General features: G+C 36.7%; 1 long non-coding RNA gene across 4 annotated transcripts in view; it reads right to left on the reverse strand.

The window, feature by feature from the left end:
• The window catches only part of LOC149269343 (uncharacterized), a 120,704-nt gene that overhangs the window by 53,644 nt on the left and 41,183 nt on the right, over positions 1-25,877 (reverse strand). The gene's annotated exons all lie outside the window — the stretch shown is intronic.

Genomic DNA, 25,877 nt, shown 5'->3' on the forward strand with positions numbered 1-25,877 from the left:
AAGAGAGGAAGAAAAGATGAACTGAAATGCCAGCAAACTGATTTGCATGTCTTTGCCACAGATTTCAGCTGCAAGCATTGACAGAGTATTTAGATTTTGGTTTTGGTTTTGTAACAAAAGCAAAAAGTGCAAATGGAAAATATATTTATTTTGCTGTGATTGGACTGCAGCAAATTTAAGAGGCCAAGGTGAAAAATGTAAATCAATAATAGTTCAAATAATATTTAAAATTCTTTGAAATATTTCTCTTTTATGGCATTTAAAACTAATTTATATTAAAAAATATTTTATTGACTTTTGATATGTTAAATGAATAATTAAAACATTAAATTATTTGTGGTTATTTACTTACTTTTTTTATATACTAAATGCATATTATAAGAACTATTAAATATTCTAAAAATATATATATTATTTATTGTTTATTTATTAAAAATAGGTTAAAAGTAACTGATATTATTAAGTAACATACAAAAACTTATATATTTTTAAAATATTATTTTAAATTTAATTTTTTAAATATATTTTTTTAATTTTTCTATATTTTTTGAATTTAAATTTTTTGATAATATGTATAGAGTTGATACAAAACAAATATTAAAAAATATTTTTATATTTTTTTTTAAGTGAAAATTAAAAAAATAAATAAATTAAAATTAGCTTTGCATATTTAATTTTAATAATTCTATACAAAAATTCACTATAATATCATCCACTGTAATCTGTAATTTGTACCATACTCTGAGACCTCTGTTAACTATTAAAGGGTATTCAATATTCGCTCTTCACGAAAACCTATTTTAAATATCCAGAATTTTGTTTTTTCAAATGGATACCACTTGGTTTTCAATTTATTTGATTATTTTATTTGCATATGCAATAATTTACAGACATAGCAATGCGAGCACTCACTGGCTCTGATTCGAATGGGTTTTTATATAAAGGACGTCTTTTGGGATACTATAAATATTTGATACGAGCTGACACTGCTGCAATGAATAGGCAATTGTATTGTAGACGAAAAAGGAGCATTTAATAAGCACTAAAATGCATACAAAATCTCATCTTATTTTTGAGCTATTTTAGGAACAGAAATGTTCACCCCACCAGCTCAACTCAGCTGCAACTGCAACTGCAACTGCGACTGCAACTGCGACTGCAACTGAAGAGTCGTGTATGTGAGTAGTATAAACCATTCAATTTCAAGAGCCATTAAAAACTATGCATGCAATTAAGTCGAGTGAAAATTTCATAAAGATAACAATCGACAAGAACAAGAAATAAACATATATAGCACCAAGATCTATCTCTAGAGAGGGAGCAACAGAAAGAGAAGGAGATGCAGATTGAGATGGAGGAGAAACGAAATAACCTGCAGTTGCCCGTCAGTCAACACTTCAAATAAAAAGGCGGATGAGGAGACCACATTAATTTGCATTTAAAAACTGTTTTTAGTAGCATTAACAACAAACATGGCCCCAACATGGGCCGCCGCTGCTGCTGCTGCTGCTGCTGCTGCTGCTGCTGCTGCTGCTGCTGCCATTAACAAAGTGTCTCCAGATGTGGCAGCGAGCGGCACAAGTTGATTTGGGGCCGCGCATCATATTTAACATAAAAAAAAGATGAAAAAAAAAGAAGAAGAAATATAGAAAAGTTTATTATGATTGTTGGGCTGCTGTTATTAGCTCTAGAAATGGTTATGGGACCAGCGCACGCCACAGCGTATGTCAAAAGGCAGCGGTCACAGTGTGTCCAAATGGGGCAGGCAGCGGTGGCAAGCAGCCGTGGCACTTACAATGATCTTGTCATAAAACGTTCAGAGTCATCAAAGTTGCACTTTATGCGAAACGATCTCTGCTCCAATGCTGTTGTTGTTGTAGCTCTTATTATTGTTGTTCTGTTTGTTGTCGCTGCACGTGTTCATCGTCATCAGCATTAGCGGCGCTGTTGTATTAGGCGAGAACAGACAAACAAACGATCGGACCAGGCCAGCCAACTGCTGGCTGCCAGTAGATGCTGCCTGCTGACTGCCTGCTGCCTGCCTCTTGTCTCATATTGTCTTGCCTTGGCTTGTCTTGCTCTTTGCACCCGGCATAATCATGGGCATATTATTGTGGCCCCTCGACTTGGCTTGGCTAAATGGTGTTGGCGCAGGCTAATAGACCGCATGGGGTCGCTGCAGAGTCAGAGTCAGCTTTTAAGAGCACCACCATTTGTGGCACTGCACCTCGCTCGCTCCGCATATGTTAACAATGAACGAGCACAAACAGCAGCTAGCTAAACAGCTATAGATTACAATAAGCCCCAACAAAATAGATACACATGTATCTATGACAATGGAACTGCTGCTTAAGAGCCAGCAAATAGAGCTATTCATAGCTAAATATGCTCATGATTTGTTGAGCCAACACAGTTTTTGTTAGCTGCATTTGAAAACTGTAAACAAAATATAAACACGATTCTTTTGGCTCGATCCATTCACGGCTAATATACATATGTGTGAGAGAATAAGCTCTTCCGCTAGAAGTTTGCCTTTGGTAAGCATTCAGTGTGAATTATGCATATATTACCATAATCATTTTGTGTTGTTTGAGTTCTTAGCATGTATTTAAATATGCATTTAAGCAGTCATAATATCTCGGGATTTCATTGGAAGTTTCTGATTCAAACTGACTGCATGAGGGACTACGCAACGGCGAAGCCTTTTGGTTGGGTAGTTATTAGAAAATACAGTTATATTTTTAGTGTAAGTTCTTGTTCTAATGTTATAAATGTAAGATATATGTATATATAAAATTATTGGCCAATGCATATCTGTTGAATATTATTTTATATTGCAATAGAAATCAATCCAAACGGAACTTTAATCTCAAAATAATTTGTATATTTTTAATGAAGTCAAACAAATTAAGCTAAAGAGTAAACAATAAATATTTAATATCCATTAGTTCAATTTGTATTATAAATAAATATAAATAGCAAATTACTCATATTATTAATATAAACTCTAAAATATGTTACATAAAAAATAAGTTTTAATAAAATGATAAATAATAAAAAAAACAAACATTTTATATAGGTTCTAACTTTTCATTAAAATTAAAAAATTTTTTTTTTTCTAAAAATTTAAATGTAGTTTTAATTTTTAATTTTAATTTTTTTTTTATTTTGTACCATTATTTTATATATTAAATTTAAAAAAATTTGTATTCATTCAAATTTTTTTTAAATGTTATATATATTTTTTTACCTACAATTCCTTCATTAGTTTTGTATATTATATGATTTTCTATCAAATATATTTGCATTTAAGAAATCAGAAAAAATATTTATATAAATTCCACATAAATGTAAGATACATAGAAAATATATAAATAATAAATTATAGACAAAAATTAAATTATTATATACTTATAAAATCTGAAAAAAAATAAATATATATATATATATATAAGAAAATAAATAAATAAATAGAAAACTATACAAAAATATAAATATATAAAAAATTGAATCAAAATAAATTATTTATACAAATATTATAGGAAAAATTAATTCACTTAAATGAATTAATTTATTTTGAGGTAAAATTTAAATATTTAATAAGTGCATACAATAAAATGAATGTGTTTGCTAACACCTGACCCACGCCAAGTTGTAGTAGTAGTAGTAAATTCGTAGTAGACAACTGTTAGTTATGCATTTAATTCAGTTAATTGCTTATTGAATGATATTCAAGGCACTACGATATCTATCGCACTGCCCCCTCTCCCAATCGCTTCCTCTCCCCCACTCCATTTTGATGTAGCCTACAACGATTTAGGTGCGGTACATTTAATATGCGAGCGTGTGACAGGCCCGAGTGCGCCTCAAGTGTTGTCACACACATGAATAACCAACAGGCAACGATTTACAACAAGCGATTTTGGGCCCGAGTGGCAAGTGGCAAGTGGCATGAAACCCAAAAACACACAGAGCATGCAGCAACACACACACACACACGCACGCACAGCAAGCACTTGACACTTGCCACCGACTTGTGGCATGAGTCGCTGCTGCTGTCTTGACAAGCGGCAGAGGCTGCCTTTGCCTGTGCCTTTGCCTTTGCTTCTGTTGGCTGCTCTTCTCGGCTGCCTTCAAGATCATCTTTGTCAAAGATCTTCTTATTTTCATCTTCTTTTTTTTTTCAGCAGAAAATTTGTTTGAGCTGCATCTGGCGACGCGCGCCGCGCCGCTGATTGCCTGTCGCTGTGTTAGAAAAATATTATTTTCCTTATGCTTTGTTTTCATATATTATTTCCACGCTGATTGCAAAGACGAGTAGTTGCAGTTGGGGCGTGCTGCAAAGGGCAGCCGCTGCCGCTGTCAGTCAGTGCGAGCCGCGGGGCAAACGGTTCGCTTGAGTGAAAGTTGATGTGCATGAAAAGTTTTAATTGCGCGTCGAGTTGAAGATTTTTAGTGGCACGGCCAGGAGTGGTGCTGGGTGGCACTCACCAGCAGCGCGTTTTCCAGAAACATATTAGAAAAAACTACAAAATAAGAAAAACAAAACATTTTAACACAAATTTTGTGGGTCATTTTTTGTAATGGCTGCGATAAGCGATCTTCATCTCTATATGGCGTAGCCGGGGGCACTCCAGCATCCATCTTACTCGACTTTCGTGTCAAATGAAGTGTGGCATGCGCTGAACCCAGCCACGTGTTGGGCTGAACTTTGCGTGGGCCAACAGCGCGTAGGATACTAAAGTGAATGTCTTCGCATGATGCAGCACTATGAGCTGGTATCTAGAGATTGATTTAAAAAACTACTTGAACCACGGCACGTGGTTTGACACTCAGCGTTGCATTGACATAACTTGGCCGAGTCGTAGCATTCGTCACTCTAAACATCTTCAAAAATTCTTCTAATCAATAATTGGAATTTTATCAACAAAAGTTCTTACAAAGCTAAAGGAATTTTCTATGCCTAATGAAGTCTGGGAAGACATTAGGCCAGGCTTAAATGAAAAATGCCAACACGCAGAGAGCTCACCATTTCGATTTGATGATCAGTAAACTGAGCAAGATTAACTACGCAGAGTCCGAGCTCAAAAAAAGCTAATAAATTACTCAAATTCCGTAAATGCCGAGGCCCAACAAGCCACCAATGAGCAATGCCGTTTTATGGCACCTTTTTCAGGCAAACCAGAGCCAACGGCCATGGATCATGGCAATTGAGAAATGTAGATCAAGTTGGTGCGATAAAAGGCCTTTCACATTAATTATAAGTTTTTAAACACAACAATAAAGAACACGTTCTTCACATTTTGATTGAATAGACGCCACAGCTTTCCCGGGAACAGTTTCATTATGTTGCACTAATTTCGAAACACCACCAACGAATTCACAGATAAATCATTAAAAATAAAAAGAAGAAGAAGATAGACAATTTTTTATTAAAAATTCATGTTTATGTCTTTTTAGTAACAACAGCCTTTTGTCTCCCCCGGCAATTCCTCATAAATGGGTCGCTTAGCCGCATAAAGTGCTCATATGTGGCTCTAAAAGGCGCGCTTTACGATCTCTCTTTAATGTCGTAGTTCATTTGATTTTTATTTCCTCGAAATAATTACTACAAAATTTCTTTGCTCCTCTTAATTGTTGGAAGTTATTTTCTTTTTTCTTTAAAGTGCCTTGGATAATATTATCACCAGGCTTTTGTTAGATTTGACAGGTTGGGTATTCCAGCTTTATAGCGACAAGTTATGGCCCTGCTTGCACCAAACGAAACCAACAAAGCTCCTGCCTAATGGCCGAGCTCTTGGCACAGTCTAAAAGCCACTTCAGAACTCAGTCAGCAGTTGTACAAATAGCACGACAAATATTCAACATTTCAACCCAAAAATCAGCAGCCATTAAATCCCTTTGGTATTATCTCCACGGCAATACTCGATGCTGGCTGGACAAAGCAAACGCAAATGCAACCCACTAACGATTTCATTAAAAATGCAGTCAACTAGAAAAAACTCAATTAATTTCGACGTAAAAAACGCGTCAAGCGCCCCCATAAATGCAACAAAAAGGAAGGAAATACTATAGAACATATATATACATATATACATATACATATATATATCTGTATACATATATCCGAAAAACAAATTTCGTTTTTTGCAAATCATTCGGCAAACAAACACAAATGTGCATAAAATTACAACAATGCAACAAATTGAGGGATGCAAAAGTGCACACAGAGAGTGAGAGAGAGAGAGAGAGGGAGATAGAGAGACCGAGCCAGAGCTGACCAAGGCCCAACATCAAATATCAAGGGTTTCCTCTCAGCTAAATCCCCTGCACCTCGTCGAGTGCAGTGATATGCAAAAAACTGCATGTCATTGCGTTGCCAACGCAACTTCCACTGGGCCTTTGGGTGGGCACACAAAAAAAAAAAAAAAAATAAGAGGGAGCCCCCCTGTGGCTGGGCCGAGGGCTTCACTTACTTTTTGTTATGTTTTTTATGTAGTTCACTTTTTGAAAAATTGACAGCTTGACCGCAGTGCTTGTGTGTGGATATATTGTTATTGTTATTACATTGCTGTCGCTATTGTTGCTGCCGTTGCTGTTGCTGTTGCTGTTGCTCGTTGCTCGTTGCCCGTTGCAATTGCAATTCAAGCGCAAAATCATTAATATCCTTTGGCCTCAACGAACCCCAGCGATGCGGCCCCTTTTCGCATTTTTTACTGTGGTTGCCCGCGCGACTTCTTTTTTATGAGGCTTCCACATGTTTGGCCCATTGTTGCCAGCACCTCGGGTCACTTAATGAACTTGGACAGACTTTCTCTTGTTTATCTAGCCGATAAGGAGCAGAAACAAGTCAAGCATCTCTAGTCTATAGTCTTAGCAGCGATCAGAGTCAGCGATTTGCCGATAAAGCAAACACTTCAAGGCAGCCCACTTTGGGATCTGCCCTAAAGCACTTGCCCTTTAGCTGCCCACCCACTCACTCACTCACCCACCCACACTACTTCTCTCTCCCTCCCTCTCCATACACCTTTCACTTATCCCAAAATTTCAGCAGCAATTACGTGTAGATACAAACACCACTCGGCTAAATATCTGGCTCAATAGTTTAATGAAATTATCAATATCCAGCTCGAGTCCACTGAGTCTGAGTCATCAGCCCAAAGCAAGGGCGATGAGTCCGATGCATCCATAACACACACACACACACACAGGCATAATCACCTACTGATGTAAATACAATATTTTCAATATAACCACTTAACGCTTAAATCCCGCACCGCACCGCACTGCACCACACACGACAAGACACAAAACACAACCCTCATCAGGGGTAGTAGTAGTAGTAGTAGGCCTTGGTTACCCTTACCCCGCCGCGCTCACACAGCGTTATCTGTCGAGCGACTACATGACTACTACATACTACCTATAGATGTATAGATGTATATATGTATATGTGGGTCTACTACCTTGTGCATGGCCCCTTGTTGTCAGCCGCATCAGCCAAGTGCCGGCACAGCGACCACAACAGTATCAATGCACAAACTGTACCCAGGCAGGCCGAGCAGACGGTAGCAGGGGTATTCTACTCAGTCAGCAACCCCCAAATGGCATGGAGGGTTAAAGTTTGAGACGATGACGACGACGACGACGACGTCGACGAGAACGACGACAGTGAACTGTCATATTTGCTTTGACTGACAAACTGACAAACTGACTGACTGACTGACTGACTGAGAGACTGACGGGCGCACGGACATACAGAGGAACGACACATGAGTGCGGTGGTTGATGTGCCTTACCAACTGACCATCTGTCATGGGTAACAACTGCACAGAGCGGTTAAATACAACAACAACAACAAAAAGTACGGCATATTTTTCAGCGCATTGGTGCCCTACCGTTCCGTTTAGAGCATTCAAATCGTGCACTGGAGTGACAACTGTACCCACGGCAAGTGTACTATCCAAAGACTGCCAAGTGCTTGTTGCTGTTGTAGCTAAACAAATTTTGTTTTCGTTTTTTTTTTTTTTTTTTTTTTTTTTTGTGTGAGTTGAAATTTGCATAACTTGTAAAAGAGCGCGCGGCTAAGCACTTGAGGAATTCCTTTAGAAACTCCCCTCGTATCATTTGTATATTTCTTGACTCGAGTGTGCCGGCATTTCAGAGCGCTAAGTTCCTAAGGGTTTCGGCTGACAAAAGGGTTCTAGGTTCGCCAAAGAAACTGAAGCTGAACTTAATTGTTTGGAAAGATTTCTTCAGTTAAGACGAATGTGCTTAGAGAAAGAGAAAGAGAAAGAGAGAGAGAGAGGGGCAGGAACAGAGGACTTCTGCTTTTTCGGGGTGTAGTTCACCTTTAGCCACGTTTATATCCAACTCCATCTCAGTAAGACCACCTATATGGAATTTGTCTAAGCCCAGCCACTAACTAACCACAAAATGCCTTTGTTCAACTCTCGAACTCTACTCTCGAACGTCAGCCAATTAATTGGCCAAGTCCAGGCTACTTACAATGGCTACCAGCTCCCACAGGAGCATAAAGAAATCATTGGCAGTCGGAGCTGTTGACCACATCAATGCGCTCCAGGTTTTGCCTGGATGCATCAACACTTCAACGAGTGCGACGTACCGACGGCTCTACTCCAATCGGAACTAGGCCTCAAGTGTGGGCACAATGCGACGATGGGCCCATCGTCCACCACAATTATTTCCATTTGATTGAGCAAAGAAGTGTGCGTGGAACGTTCCTTCCTCTATATATATATACAGTCTCTTCTTCTTCTCTTCTTTTTTTATATTCCCAACAAGCTGGACACATTGTGGGCAGCCTGGCCAAGCACTGGGCACTGTGTGGTCATCTCTTGCAACGGCAACGGCGACTCGAGTTCGCTGTGTTTATTGCGCTATATGCTTGAGTGCATTCGCATTTATGGACGATGACGATGATGAGGGTGATGATGATGATTGCCGGAAAACTTGAGTCGGGCTGCGTTTTATGCATATTGTGATGAACGCTCATGTGGTCTGGGCTTTAAGAACTTTAAAGCGAGAATCGACAGTTTTGAGAGAGTTTATAAATAAATGAGCTGCATTTTAATGTCAATTAGATTTTGGATTGTATTGAGCGGGGTCTCAAGAGAAGGCAAGGCTAATTAAATCTAGATGTGTGAGTAGCAATCTCAAACTAGCTTATACAAACGATCAGACATATTTATATAAGAATATCATTCTCTCTCAAGACTTTTTTAAGTAATTCCAGTGGAAATTTATAGGAGCAATCATGCCAATCTGCTCTTCACTTATACACTCTCCTATTGCTCTTTTCATATGTCAGGTTAAACAACTAAAATATAAGCGAAACCAAAGATGAGCAGCTCTGTATAGAAGAACCATGTACCCTGGATTTCTCTTTCAATGGGCTCAGGGTACACAAAATTCCAAGTTGCAGACTCAACTTTATTGATCTTCACTAAAAATAATGAAATAAATATTCTTTAAGCCTGTTGGATCTTTTCGACAATAGTAAACTTAAGCAAAAAGTATGTAGATCCAATCAGAATATATCTTATTGGCGAAATTATCTTAGTCATTATTCTTAACGAACATATTTCTCAATTAATATATAAAGAAAAGTTTTGTGAATAATTTTCTGTATTTCTATTCGATAATATTGAGAAAGTAAAGTAAACCAATGTTTTATGAATAATTTTCTGTATTTATATTTGATAATATTGAAAAGTAAAGAGCCGCATTGGGTATATATAGATCAACATAGTGTAAATAGATAAATAATAAAAAATCTTGTTCTTCCTAATTAATAAAATTCATTTATTAATTAATTTTAACTAATCATAACTGGATATAGGAACATTATACTTAATATCAATATGTAAACTAATAGAGAATTTAATATATTTTTTTTAGCATTAGGATATAGGAACATTATACTTAATATCAATATGTAATCTGATAGAGATTTTTATATATATATTTTTTAGATATGTATTTATTGAAAATATTGTGCATATCTCTCGAGAGAATTAAAGATGTGATAACGATAACTAATCAGAGATCAAGAGATATTTTAGTCTCACATTAAGACAAATCAAATGTACATCATAATATGTGCAACCTGTAAACCCAATCACCCTCAGCTAACTGTAAATACCTCTTAGTTTTTAATACGGCCATAATTAAAAAGAGTTTTATGCTCAAATGGAAGTACCACCACAACCTCTGGACCAATTAAGCGCATTCCGCAACGGGCTGTGGCTGGCCCCCTTTTTGGCCATTTATCCTAATAGTTTTACAAGAGTGGCGAAATTTATGCTCAATTAAACACGCGCTACCAATGTCACTCCGGCAAACCAATTAAATAAATTGGCGCAACTTCGAGTGGCAAACTATGATAATAACCTTTAGCTTGACTTGGCTAAGAGCACATTCACATTCACACTGACACTCACACTCTAACTAGTGGGCCAACCCGTTCGGTTATGGCCCGCACCCGCATTGAATTTTCCTCAGCTTTTTGCGACTTAATGAACATACGCTTTGAAATGGAAATTAAGGTAAATAGTTTAGTGAATTGCTGACTTACTCTAAGTTCGGGCTGCCTGTTGGCTTAAGCGCTTTGCGGGCTTCTACTACTCCTTTCGCATTGCTTCCACCTGGCGCTTAGTCACCCTCTAGTGCAATTATCCTTGACATTCGCAGCTATAGTTCTACGAACTGCAACGTAATGTCACCATGCATATTTAACTTTTTTAACGGGTTTTTTCCTGGTCTATATGTATATAAAATAATATATATATATATGCATTACTTTAAATAATTGTCTATGTCCAAAGAGCAGTGACTAAAACTTTATAAGAAAAACACAATTCATGAATAGAAAAAATCGATTAAAAAATATAATAATAATAAAAGAAATTTTTTTAATGGGTTCAGAGTATAACAAAATGAATAGTAAAATATTATTTTTTTTTTTATTTATTTATTTTTTTTTATTTTATTTTATTTTTTTTTTAACTGACTGCAATATATTAATCATCATCTATAATAAATTTACTTATTTTATTTAATAAAATTTGATGTTTTATTTTCAAATTACACAAACTTGTTTATTTTAAAACTCAGACTGCAAAATTTATACATCAAATTTGTTATATCTTTTATATATAATTTTAAATATATTAATAGAAGAACTAAAGCAACTCTTGACTAGCTCTTAAATTATATGAGAGTTCTGTAATAATTTATTTATTAAATCTATCAAACGATGACTTTAAAACCTAAACAAATACAAACGACGCAAATGACTCATGAATATAGGCAATATTGATTTTATAGTTATATATATATATATACATATTTTTTTATATATTTAAAAATATATTTTTATATACATATGTTTTAAAATATATTTATATGTTTATATATTTTTATTAACTTCACAATAAGCCAACCTATTTATGTATTACTTCAGGCATAGTTGTTTTTCTACATAGACGAGCTCTAATAGATCTTACTCCTTCCACTTCATGACTCACTTCGGCAGCTCTGGGCAAACGCTGTGAGTGTAATGACAATTTAAAAGTAAAATTCATTTCCACTTACAACATTTTCAGCGCAAACATTTCGATAAAAAACAAACATTGACTGAGCCCTGGCAATTAGTGTGACAAAAACAACAGCAACAAAAACAAAAACAATAACAAAAACAACAACAACATTGGGAAGTGACAGATGAAGCAGCAGCATAAGAACAACAATAGAGACACTTGAAAATGTTGCCACTGTCAATGCCACACTGCCACAAGGCGACCTTTGTTTAGCATTTTTGGCGCTGTTGTGTCAAACGCAGCATGATAAGGCGCTCAAGTGTGGCTCGCCCAGATTTCAATTTGAACTTGGCATCAAATTAGCAAAGCTCTTCTCGCGTCTCGCTTTATGCCAATGACAGCCCAGGCCAAACACTCTCAATTCAGTTCAATTCACTTCAGGGGAGGGGGAGAGTATGCAAAATCCGAGACAAAACACTTGAGACTGCTGAAACTGAAAACAGCAGACAACAGTTGCAATTAGCAGCGTAAACAAGCATCAATTGGTTAGAGCTTGTAGATTGAATTCCCGAAAATTGAGCCGAGACGATGGCTAAGTAGGTCGGCTCTGGCATGGCGCAGCCCTTCTGATTTATATGGACGTGTGGTTGGCGCTTTTAAAATAAACTAATTAAGTTAATTAGCTGCGATTTGGATGCGTGTTCGGTAGATGCCACGCTGCATGAACTGCACTCTGCTCAGCTTAAACAACAGCCTTTGGCATTATTATGAAAATTGCAACAGCAAAAAATCGGAGAAAAAAATAATAAAAACAAAAAATCATTTGCTACAGCTACCGGTTAGTATTAACGCATTATGCAAAAGACACAAAAGAGCTCAGAGCGGGGGCAGACACTAAAGTTTGCGAACTACATATTAAATGCAAAAGAAATTTCATTTATTTATTCATACAAAGTAAACTAATTTTATGTATTTTATTTATTATTTTATTTTTGTATTAATTTTTATTTACTTTTTTTCTGTTTTACTTATTTATTTATTTATTTTTTATTATTATTATTTTTTTATTTTTTATTTAATTACTTATATATATTTTTTAATTTGCTGTCTTATATTCTCTTCATTTTATTTAAATATATTCTTAAGAATTTGCATTTTATTTATTTATTATATTTTTTTTTGTGTTTAAATTTAAATTTATTTATTTAAAAAATAATAATTTTAGATTAGTTTTTTGTTGTTTTTCGTTCATTTATTTTATTTTATTGGAAGATTCTCATTTATTTTAGTTTTATTATTTTACCTTTATTCATTTAATTCATAATTCTTTATTTATTTATATTTTTAAATTGTTATATTTATAATTTAAAAAAAAACTGAAATGTTTTTTTTTTAATGCTATATTAAAATATATATTTTTTAAAATAAATATTTATATATAATTTTCTTTACTTGAGAAATTAAAAATTGATTTCTATGCACCAAATAAATACATCATTTTGGCAATAAACTCATCAATTAGCCCTCTTGAACATAGCGAACAAAAAATTTGTAAAAAGCCATCATCGAGCAGACAAAAAAAATAACACCGAAACGCAACGCATTTTTAATGGATTTTTTTCTCGCTTTTTCGATGGGTTGGGGGACTTGGGCTGTTGATGTGGAGTATATATATATTTTTTTGGGGAGGGGGGGAGGGGCGTGTTGGGTATGGTATTGCTGGCATTATGCGGCATTATTGTTGTTTGTTTTCACAGAATGCCCTGACACCAGGCAAGCAAACAAACAACAACAACAGCAACGACATTTCCATGTTGATTTTGTTGTTGTTTTTTGTTTATATTAAAACCTGCGGTCAGGGCGTGTTGCAGTTGCAGATTTTTACACGCAGCCATTAAAAAGGCACTCGGAGGCGACTCTCGGCCAGGTGATGACGACTGAGGATTTGGTCGACGGCTGCGCGTGGCTGAAGCGTGAAAAATGCAACAGACATTGCCAAAAATGCCATAAATAAGTGCAGCAACAGCAGAGCCGAGCGAGAGGGAGAAAGAGAGAGAGAGAGAGAGAGAGAGAGAGAGAGAGGGCTCGAGAGCTGGAGAGGGAAAAAGTGTTAATAACACTAATTTGTCTGCGGTCAAAATGGTAATTTTTGTGGATATTCAGTTGGCCCGGATTGGGTTTGAGTCTGGGGTTTTGCGTGCTGATTGCCAATGGGCGCCTTTGGGGCTCGGGCTTGGGGTTTGGTCAGTAGGTGAAAGGCAGGCAAGCACACAGATAATGAGCTGTAAACGAGAAGGCATTGATTGCTGCTGAATTTACATATAATTGGGTGCAAAATGTGCCCAAAATTAGCCAACACAAAAAAAAAGAGGTGTGAAGCAGAAGCACGGCAAGAGTTTTATGCAACGGAAATTGATCTGATCAGGCAAAAGACTTGGCATGCTTTTTGTTAGCTGAGCCCAGAGTCCATTAAACAGGGGCCCCACTCCACAAGCGCGCAGACATATGCCATAGACTAGCGCCAGTTAATTGTCATTGGCATAGACAGAGGCCGGTGAGTCGCGACTCGCGACGCTCATCTGGGATCAGTTGATGCGCCTCTTGCCCGTTGCGGTGCTCATATGTTAATGGCACTCCGTCGCCTGGCCATGCCATGCCCCTGCCCCAGCCACTCTATCGGCGGTACTTAGTTTTCCTCCAACAATTTGTGGCTTCAACATCTTTGCCTTTGACTAATTCACGTTGAGTATTTTCCTCTTTTCTTCTTACCCATTTCTTGTTCGTGATTTGCGGCAATTTTGGTAAAGTGTCTAGCGAGGTTCTAATGTTATGACCGGGGCCAGAGATGCGGCACCGGCAATAGACCACACCACACCACACCACAGAGCCTAATGCATTTCGAACTTCTCTGTTTTGTGGCGATAAGGAAGAAAATTGTTTATAATGAGGTTCTGCGGTCGACGCTCAATTCAGTTTACTTAATTGCTGCAAGCGGCCACTGGATTTACGCTGCCACGGTCAATTAGGCCGTAGTTCTCCTATCCGTAGCCAGTCCTCCACCAGAACTTGATAATTTGACTCGGCTAATGCTCAACTAATTGAGTAATTTCTGACTATTTGGTATCAATCATTGGGCCGGCTCAGCCCTGCTCCTTATCCAATTTCCGAGAACGAGTTGCCTGAACTTCAAGTTTCTCCCTCTCCCGCTCCCAGCCTTTCCCTCCAGCTGGGCATTGCGAATCTCCCAAAAGGCGCTTTATTGTTACAAATTTGCTGGCAGTTCCGCAGCATCCTTTTACAGCAGCTTCCCAGAGGCAGTCGACTGCTATTCCTTTGGGTGACATGCTTTCACTTCTTAACCTGGTCATCAATCATTCGCCTTGACTTTCTTTGTAATCTGCTTGGTCCAGTGGGTTAGTTATCGGCAGCTAAATGTGACTATAAATCGAAAAATTATAAACGCTTAGCACTGACCGCCAGACAGAGCTCGAAAGACACCCTCCAAGGGGAAGATGAATTCGTGTGGATAACGAACTTGCAATGCTCTTTAGGATCTGGGCATTAGCCTGTGTTCAAACCGTATAGCTTAGCTAATGTGCTTCTGTTCTGTAAACTTAGCCAACTTTTTAAGCCTTTAACAAATCCAATTGCTGGACTGCTGCTTACCAATTCAATTGAGTAACTCTTGGCCATTTCGATAAACAGTTGGCAAATTTATGCATTTATTTTGACATGCGGCATGATTTATTAACCGTAAGTAATTTGTAAATACACACACACATACAGACACACACATACAGACAGTTTCAGGACGGCTGCTAAAGGGTTAGGGTATGACCAGTCGGGTTGCCAACCCCTGCTCTGCTGGTCAGCCCTTTTTTGGGGGTAGAGAGAATGTTTTTTTTTTTTCTCTCTTTCTCTTCGTCTTGTTTTTTAAATATATTTGCATTGGCGCATTCGTAACCGCATCGAATTTGTTTGTAATAAAAATGTAAATGCCATCGGACGCCACTTCAAGACGAGTTTCACTCCGAACCACAAAGAAAAAAAAAAAAAACCAAACAAGAGAAGCAGAAACAAAAACGAGTTGCCAAAAGAAATGAAATACGACCGCAAACTGACACTTGAGGATGAGCTTGGACCATGGCGTAACCCTTTTCGGTTTTGGTCAGCTCAGATCAGGATAGGGTTTGCCCTGATACGCATTTGGCCAAGTGGTTTGGCAGCTTGCTTCACTCTGACCCTCGCCTTGACCAGTCGCCTTTCTCTGCGGCTAATAAATGGGTTTTATATACATCATCGGCTATTTTGATTTATGCCTAAAGTAAATACAATTTGCAACATTTTGATAAGCATTAGCTGAACTAATGCCACACAGTTGCCAGCTAGCGTGTCATTTACCTTTGCGTAGATCATTAAAACGCTGCTGGGGAGCATTGGGGGAACAAGATAATGCAAACAGAACTTGAGTTTGATTTGGAAAAACTATGCCGCCCCCTGCCCAAAATCCCAGTCCCCATTCGAGAGGCCGCTGAGGCAGCTAAGCATTTGCCAAGGTGACGCCTAGTCTTGTTATTTTTAGCGCCAAAAACAAAGAGTGAAATAAAAAGAAAGAAAACAGGAGTAACACTGGGGGTGATATTGACTGCTTAATACTCATTCAAGGAGTAAATCAAATTGAGCAGCACATCAGGAGGGCGATTACAGTAATTTCAAAATCCCCAGACATTGGAATACTTAGTATGCCACGCCTCCCATTTGCATAGATATATTATATCATCACCATATCTATTCAATCTTGGCTTGTCAACACAAATATATATACCAAAATTTTAGTAAAGTATTGAAAAAGTAGTTCCTGATTTTCCACGCCTCCCGAGCGCATATTGGAAGAACTTTCAGAGATATACTTGAGTATATTTTCCAAACTTCACATAAATATCACTAAAAATAATAGCATTTCTGAAATACAGACATAATATTAAGTGATTTGCCACGCCTCTAAAATAAGTTAGGGGAAAAAACTAATACTCCATTTGATTTACGAATATATATTCCAAATTTCAATTTTTAACCGAGATGAAATGGATAGATAGATCCAGAGATACAGAGAAGACAGCAAGCACAGACATTCCACAAAACCAATATGCTCATTTCACATTATGAATGCACATTAAATCGAGCAAAGACAAACAGTGTACAAATTTTAAAATAAATTTAGTTGCGTGTGTTGGGCTGCTGCTGCTGCTCCCCTCCCTTGCCTTGCCATAGGCTCGCCCGCATTTGCTGTTGTCTTCGAATGACTTATTAGGATTTCTATCTGGGCGCTTAAAAACAATGAAATATGTTTATAATTAATTAGATATTCATTTCATTTTTTGTTGAGGGTGTTTTTCTTCGTTTTTTTGCCTTTCTTTCTTTATGCTGATGACGCTCACACATTTACACATCATTTTCAGCCTGAGGGAGCTTAGGCGACGACGTTGACACAAGGAAATGAGGAATATTTGAAAATTTACAAGTGAAAACAAATCAAGACTAATGCCCATAAATATATATATCTTTATTTATGTATATTCACGTTGCTTAAGGCACCGCAATTTAATGGGCAAACCACACCCATTTAATTACCCAAACAACACTTGAAATGCACTTAAAACAATAAATTAAATGGATCTACGGCCAGAGAGCGAGTAGAGCTAGCGAAACTATCAAAGCTACTTAATAAACAAATTTTCACATAAAATTACAATTTGGTTGAGCACACAGGAAGTGCCACAAGAAATAGTCGGAAAACAATGTGAATGAGATAGAGAGAGAGCAGGGAGTTTGTGTGAGGGAGTGAGAGAGCGAGAGTCACAAAAAATCCACTTAATGAAATTTATGTGCAGGAGTGGCTCAGGACACACATGAACCACACAGATAAGTCGGAGGGCACATAAAAAAGATAAAGTGTCCGAGAACCCAAAACCGACTGACTACCCCGATGTGCCCTCGAGTGTGGGCTGGGTGTTCGTAGGTGTGTGCAGTCCAGGTCAGGCGGCGAGTAATAATTATATTTTTATTGGACATTTATTGCCCAAAAACGAACAACATTTTAATCACATTGTCGAGGCGTTGCAAAGTGTGGGGCTTTATGTGCCGGAACTTCCTGTTGCTGCAGGACGAGGCCGAGGCCGAAGCGAGGCCAAGTTAGAGACATGGGAAACATCTCGGAGTCGGAGGCTGACATTGAATTGCTTTTAGAAATGTGTTTATCGAACAAACAATTCTAAATAATTTGCGTTACCTACGGACCAACAAAAGAAGAAAAGTGATTTGTAATTCAATACAAAAGGAATTTCGGGGCAGCCAATGAGCAAGTCACTTTCCAGCATTGAAAGATAACCAACCTCAAACAAACAAATAAATAAATAAATCGCGCTGCTAATTAAAGGCGGCAGAGCAGCGGGCACAGAGCAGGCGGCGAGCGTTTGAAGCGGCCCAAAATAGGAGCAGAAGAGCTAAGAAAAATCAAAAAGAGGAAGAACACTAGACAACACAGCTGAAGCACTGAGCACACTTGATAGTTGTTGGGGTCCCACCAGCCAACCAAATTCAATTGAAAGAAAGCGAGCGACACACGCATTGACATGAGCAGCAAACAGGAAAAGGGCAACAGCCACTACTTAAGTGTCAAGCAGAGCGACACCGACTATGAAATACACTTCACTTTTCACTTTACTTGGGTTAGGTTTAGTTGGAGAAATTTAAAGAGTTGTCTGCATAATTGATGAGTTGATCTACAAAATAAATGGTGTTTTGTTTTATGAAAATTATGTAAAAATTAAAAAATAATTTAATAAATAATAACTAGTTAACAAAAAAAAAATAAAATAAAATAAATTCAATAAAATAACGTTATACATTTTACTGAATTTATTTTATTTTTATTTTTATTTTTTATTTATATTTTTTCTTATATTTTAAAATGAATTTAATATACATACATTCAAAATTTGTTTCAAATATATATTTTAATTGAGAGACTTTTAAGTCATTTCTACATCAAGAGAAAATGATTCTGTATTAAAAATGTACATATAATAAACAAAATTTTACATGTACTTATAAAAAAAACAAAAACAGAGGACTTTTGTTAAAAAAAAATCTGCTCTATAATACATAGACCAAAATATGTTACCACACTAAATATATCTCGTATCATGCATTATCTTTCTCTATGTTAGGTAACTTTCTTTTTAGTTTGTAGTTCCATATATAATATATGTAATATCAAATTAAGTACTTCATAAATACCTTTAAATAAATAAATAAATATTTAAAACAAATGTTAAAGTATAGTGTATTTAACATATACAGAGATGTGCTTTACGTTTTATATGTTTAGATACTACATATAATTGAGATAGATTACGAATTTAATAAATATGTTTTAACTTCAGTAACATATATTTTTCTATCTAGTTATATATCATCTGTCTCAATTATAATTCCCATATATACTTTCCCATATCAATCATACAGAATTCATTTAAAAGCCCAATTTTGATTACATTTTTAATCTAAAAGAACTTTATAACTATCACATAAAACTATCTCAAAGCAACTCATCCACACTAACCAATTAGTAACAATAACACATCATCATTAAGTTTTAACTAGTTCCAATCGAAAGCATTAGCCAAGCATAGCACAAAGCCGATTCAAATTGGATTAGACCCAACGGAAAATTTTAGTGTAGAATCATGTTAGCTGAGCATTGAGAATAATCGAGACCCCCTGCCGTGTTTTTATATAGAAAAAGTTTTTACTTTGATGTGTTTGCTGCTGTGCTCCGTTTGAGTGTTGTGGATATGTAAGTCGCGAGTGTTCAGTCGTTTGTCGTTTGCCGTTTGCCGTCTGTCGGGCTGCTACACACTGCGTTCCATTGCGTTTGGATTACATGTTTCAGTTACACGCCACATTGACGGCAGCCACTGTTGTCGGGGGCAGGGCAAGGGTTGTCGTCCTATTCCCGGGCATTGGGGCTGAGATTGGGCGGCGGCAAGTGTTAAACTGCATTTGTCTGACTTTTCGACATGTTGTTGCCGCTGCAGCATGAGCCACAGACTAGAGCCACTACAAATTACATTTGGCTCTGCTGAGAAATGCCATAGAATCAGGTGGAGCACCCTCGTCGAGCGGCGGGGGGGCGGTATTACCTTACGAAATATGTTAACGCTGACAATTGACAGATGCAATCGGAGCAGCTGAGCAGCATCTCGCTCGCTGCACAGATCTCTGCTTTGTAAATTGCATTTCGTCAAAGCATTCCTGTGGCTGCTTTTGACAAAGACAAGTCCCTTGTCCTCCCCCTGTCCCCCTGCTCGTCTCTGCTGCTATTGTCGACTCGAGGAAAAATTGCTCACAATAAGCTTTGACAGCCGCCTGTCAATATGCAGATTGTCTCTTCTTGTCGACGCAGTTACTGCAGTACGCCACGCACGATTTGCCAAAGAATCTCACTCTCTCTCTCACTCTCTTGTCGTCTCTCTCTGACATGACCATGTGGCAGCATCAAGTTCAAGTGTATGATTGGCTTTGTCGAATGTCTTTTATGAATTGCCCGTCTGCTCGTCTGTCTGCCTCATCGCATTGTCTCATGGCTTTTAAAGCCTTTTTTATGTACTTCAGCAGCCAACGAATTTATGAATCTGATTGTGTAATAAGCTTATAACACTTGAGATTCATGACAAACTGGACAATTTAAGCCGCAAAAAGAATGTCAATGCCAAAATTGATGGCAAACATATGCGCGATGACAGCATCTTGATTTTAAAAGCAAAACTCACTTCTGATTGCTCTTGAAAGTGAGCAATTAATTGACATAATATCAAATTATGATAAGGAATTTTTTTTACAGCTCTAAGAATCTCTACTCCAGTTATGATAGTTGAACTTCGGGCCATCATTCTTATTAACAATTCGCTACATAATTGTAAGCTCTCCATAATTTCTAAATAAGTCTAAGTAATTTCTAGTACGGCTTTTTTTAGATGCGAATCAAATAAAATATTCCTTGTTATATCCATTAAAATATCTTGCCAAAAAATTATAACCTACAGCCTTTGAGCAATAAAAGCCTTTAAATATCTTGGATGTCTTAAAATATGTTTCCAATTATGATAGTGCATAAACTTCTAGAAGAGTTAGGATAGCTCAACTAGATCGTGTCTGTAAAACCAAAGTTGCTCAACTTCTACAAAAAGTCCAGATCAAGTCAAGTCAAGACTGAATTGAGATATCCATGAAAGTCCTCTTCAAACAATCAATCAATCTCTGACGTACCTAGATGAATCCTTGACTTTATCCTAAATCAATTTTACTCATAAATGAACTTTCTTTTAAAACTAAATTTTGCTCTATAAAATAGAAGTTCCCTCAGTTCTCGTCAATTTCTTATTGTAATAAATTGAATAGAAACAAATCCTATACAACCGTAACATTGCAGTACAAACCTTTGGCCTAACCCTTTCTGTACCCTGGCTTTAGCAACAAATTTCTTTTGGTAAACTTCGACCATTTGTTAAGCTCACAAATGTTGCACAATGAGAAGCTATAATAATAAAAATCACACAAAAATTAATCACAGCAAATTGCGCAGAAAAAGCCACCGAAATGCAAGAGAGTTCTCTGACAGCCTCCGAAAAGGATTAATCATCTAATGCGTGCATGCACAGGCACAACACATAACAAAAAACAATATAGAAGAGATAGAGAAAAAGAAAAAAAAACTTGAAATTCGTCTTGGCACTTCAAAAATTGTAGTTGGTCCAGCCGACACTGCAGACAAACTGTCTGGCTGGCCCCTGCTGGTCAAGGTGTTGACTGAGCACCTTCAAGGGGTTTAGCTAGGTACACGCACGCATCACGATCACGATGACAACAAAATGGCAATTAATTGAAAGATGAATTATTAACGCCACGCTGCCGCAGCAGCCGCAGCCGCAGACGCAGCCACCCAGTGTCCATTGTTGTTTTGAAAGATGACCAGGTAAAGTTGTCGAGCATCCTCTTTGACGAACTGACGAACTGACTGACTGACGGATGTCTTGGACTTGGCTTTTGTTGGCCATTTGTTTGATTTATAAAAGTTCATTAATCTTGCCGAATTCTACCTCCGCTCGACCTGACAGCCATGTGCTGTAGCAGCTAAAGGAACGCAAGAAGCAAAAAGCGCAGCAAATGCGTTGTAAAAATTTCAATAAAACTAGAAGAAAATCAACAAAGCTGCCCAACAGCCCAACAAGTTTCTGTAGTCAAAGTCAAGTTTACTTTATGATTAATTAATAAATTATTCATTGCGCTGCAAGAGCAACGTGAGAAAGTGATTGAAAGTCAGGCATGACTGCAGTTCAGGCTAGTTAGTCGTAGATTTACAGGGTATGCATAGATTTTATATTTGTATTGTATTTATTTATTTCATAAGCTTATGCAAAATCCTCATACAATTTTTCCCTTTACCGCACCGTTTTTAATTTGGATACAGTATATTTATTTTTAAATTTAAAAATTATTTGGATACAGTATATTTATTTTTAAATTTAAAAATTATTTTAAAAAATACATAAAATAATAAAATATGCTAATGAATAAAATCATATCATTACTTGCAATAATAGACAATTTAATTTGTTAAAGAAGAATAATAAAAATAATCATAATAATAATATAATTAAATAAGCTAATGAATATCAATAAAAAAAATAAAATAAAAAAAAATGAATATCATAACATTTCTTATAATACACAATTTAATTTGTTAAAAAAAAAAATTTTTTAATTAAGTCCAATAAGGAAAGAATGATAAAACTTTTGCTCGAATAATATCGATATATTAATACATATTTTATTTATATGTTTATATAATTATTACTATACAAACATTATATTATACATATCTTTTCTATTAATACACCACAGATCCACGTTAATCCGCCCACAATTTGTGGCTCGTCATCATAAATCATGCGATTGGTTGCAACACGGGTCTGACAAGAATATCCAAGTGGAATTTTGGGCAATGTCTGATTGGAATTTGTAAAGTCAAAAACCATAGCTGACACTTAATTATAGGCTGCAGGCGCTGAAGCGTGCCAGCGCACTCTCTGCCCTGCACCTCCCCCCACTTGCTAGGCCCCATAAATCTTGCGACAGACTAGCAGAGAAAGAGGGGAGGGGAAGGGAGAGAGAGTGAGAGGAGGAGCGAGCTCCAGTCAAGGGTTTCCCCATCTTCGCCATTGAAAAATTGCTGGAAATGTTGACACAACTATTCAAATTAATTGATTTAATGCCACTTGCACTTGGTTATTAATGAAGTTTCGAGTGCAGCTCTAATTAGAATTAGAGCGCGCGTCTGTCTGACATTAGAAATTCAATTTTTCATGCGACCAAATTAGAATTTTGCCTGCCAGAGTCTCTCAAAGAAGCTGCACGTGCTACGTTTGCCACTGCTGCCACTCGTATAATATATTTTAATAATCTACTCACACCCAGCGCCTTGGATAATGCACTTCCAACTATTTGGCTCGTTTTAGTGCTTTTCTTGGCGACACTTTTGGCAGCGTCTCGCATAGATGGCAACACCTGCTGCACTTTTGCTGTCGCACACACAGACACAGATACACACACACCCACAGCTACTTAAAGCAGTTTTATTTTCATTGCATTCTCGCACTGACAATTAAATTAAAGCGCATTAAAGCAAATTTATGACAGCTTAATTTCATATATTAAGATTTTATGACTTTGCTGCTGGTGCTGCTGCTGTTCGCTCGTTAAACTAAAATACAGTTGGCCCACCGAGTTGGCTAAGTAGTAAATTAGATTAGCGCAGCTGGGTTATCAAGTCACTCTATACATCTTAATATATACAGACAGAGAGATTTATATGTATGTGTGTGTTTGTATTACCACAAAAATCATTGCCACGCCCCTCAAATGCCATTCAATCAGCACACAGGTAGTCGAAAGGCCATTCGCCCAGCCGCCCAGCCGCCCACTCGTTGATGAATGCTGAGGTCGCTTGGATCTTGGCCAAAAGCATTCATTGCCACTGACATTGGCTAGCATTAGTTGGGTGGTTTAAGAAGTTGCCAGGAAAATATAAAGGAAGTAGCACCTCTCCGTATGTGAAGAGTTGACTATGTAAGAGAACAGATATTTCAGAAATCTTATAGAAATATTCCTTAAAAGACTTTCAACTTTCAGTCAAGAAAACTCTACTTTATCAGCACTTCGATTGAATAAAGGCCCAAGCGAAATCTTTACAGGTAATAACATCTTTGACTAGTAAATTAATATTCTTCTACTTTTAGAAAAAAACTAGAGTAAACCAAAATTTATATATTTTACAATTCCTACATAAGATTTTAAGGAAGACATTTTATATCTTGACTTGAAATCGCCAATTATTTACAATCCATTGTAATCCTACTCAATCGATACGAGAACTTAAAGAAGAACCTTATATTTATTATTATATTTATATTAGAGATTTATAAAGTTAAGCATTAAAAGATATTAAAATGTATATATTTTTAATTTTATATGATAAAAGAAGATAAAATATTTATATTTATATATATCTATATTTTTAATTTTATACGATTAAAATCTAAAAAATTAGATTTCTACATAGAAAATTAATAAATATGTATGACCTAAACTGATTTTATAAATATATAAATATAAAATATATTTATACAAAATGTATGTAAAATATTTTAGGAATATATTATTAAATAATATCATGGCAGTTGGCACACTATTGTAGGAATGGTTTATGCCATATTTATTTTATAGATTTTAGAATCTATATAGTTCGCAATTAAGCTAATATTCTGATTAATCAACATAAAAAATCGAAAAGAATTCTTGATACACGTAAATCATCAAAAAACTTCTTCAATCAAATTCCGATTGATTCATCATTCCATTAAATTTATAATTATTAAGTGATGAATGCTTTTATAAATTCAATACATATTAAATATATTCAATTGAAATTTAGCTTAGTAATGCTTAAACTAAAGATGTCTAAACTGTTGAAGCCAACCCTGGTCCGCTTCTGGCTTGAAGTTTCTTTTATGCGCTGCTGTTGACAGTCAAGTGAAAAATGCAACTCGCCCGCCGGCAGCCCATTGACAAGACGATGACGATGGAGATGGTAAGATGATGCTGCTGCTGCTGCTGCTAGTGATGCTGATGATGATGATGATGATGTGAATGACGTTACGTTAAGCGAAGGCAGCGGCGACGTTGACGTTTGTTGGGGCCATTAGCTGGCAATTGCGCATAAAAGTCACGGAGCGCCGTCTCGAGCGCGACTGCAGCTGGATAGTTTTTGGATACTGTTGAATGGGCTGGCTGGGTTGGCTGGGTGGGTAGGTGAATATGGCCAGTCGATCGGGCAATATTAAATAATGTTGTTAAATGCGAAGCATTGAACCGCTTGGCGGAATCGCTTTGACAGCCAATGCATTGGATAAATAAATAAATAAAATGAAATGAAATTAACTTTGACTTTTCGTGTGCGGCGACATTTGTCTGTCTGTGCATTGGCATTCGATTCCATTCGATTCGACTCCAGCACAAAGGTGAAATGACGCTGACGCTGACGATGACGAAGGCGATAGCCAATTGGCAGTGCCACTAAAGCATGGCCATAAAAAATCGCAGCTCGTTTGAGCGTTTTGTGATTTGTGTCGGCTGCGCTGCGCTGCGTTGCGGTTCAATCGCGTGTTTCTTTGCATTGTATCGAGTTAATTTATTGATGACAGACGCGCGATAAAAACCAAAAATGTGAATTGTCATTAGAGCTCATAAACTTGATTGACAGAGCGCTAAGCCAAAATACACACACAGATATAAAGAGAAATGGTCGGGGTAAAGCGATTAGCCAGGTCTATTGAACTTTCCTCAGAACGGAAGCAGCTAAAAAGAAATCGTAACTTCGACTTCGAGTGTTTAAATAGAGCTTTAAGTTGTTCAAGGTTTATTTGAATAGGGCCAGACTATGCTCTCTATTAAGTTCCTAGTTGAATATGTTTGGGAGATGAAGTTTGGTTTCTAATAACAGTAGCTTCATCACATAATAATTAAGCTTAATATATAATATTAATATTTTTTTTTTCTTTTTCGTAAAAATCAATAGAGTAGCTTAGTGGAGTTATCTATTATAAAAATTTTGTAATAAAATAGTATTAATAAAAAAATATTAAATAAATAATAAATCTTCAACTAAACACTCTATAAAAATACTATTAAAATAAT

The sequence above is a fragment of the Drosophila arizonae genome, chromosome 4, assembly GCF_054131065.1.
Source record: "Drosophila arizonae isolate 15081-1271.41 chromosome 4, UAZ_ARI_1.0, whole genome shotgun sequence".
Lineage (NCBI taxonomy): Eukaryota > Metazoa > Arthropoda > Insecta > Diptera > Drosophilidae > Drosophila > Drosophila arizonae.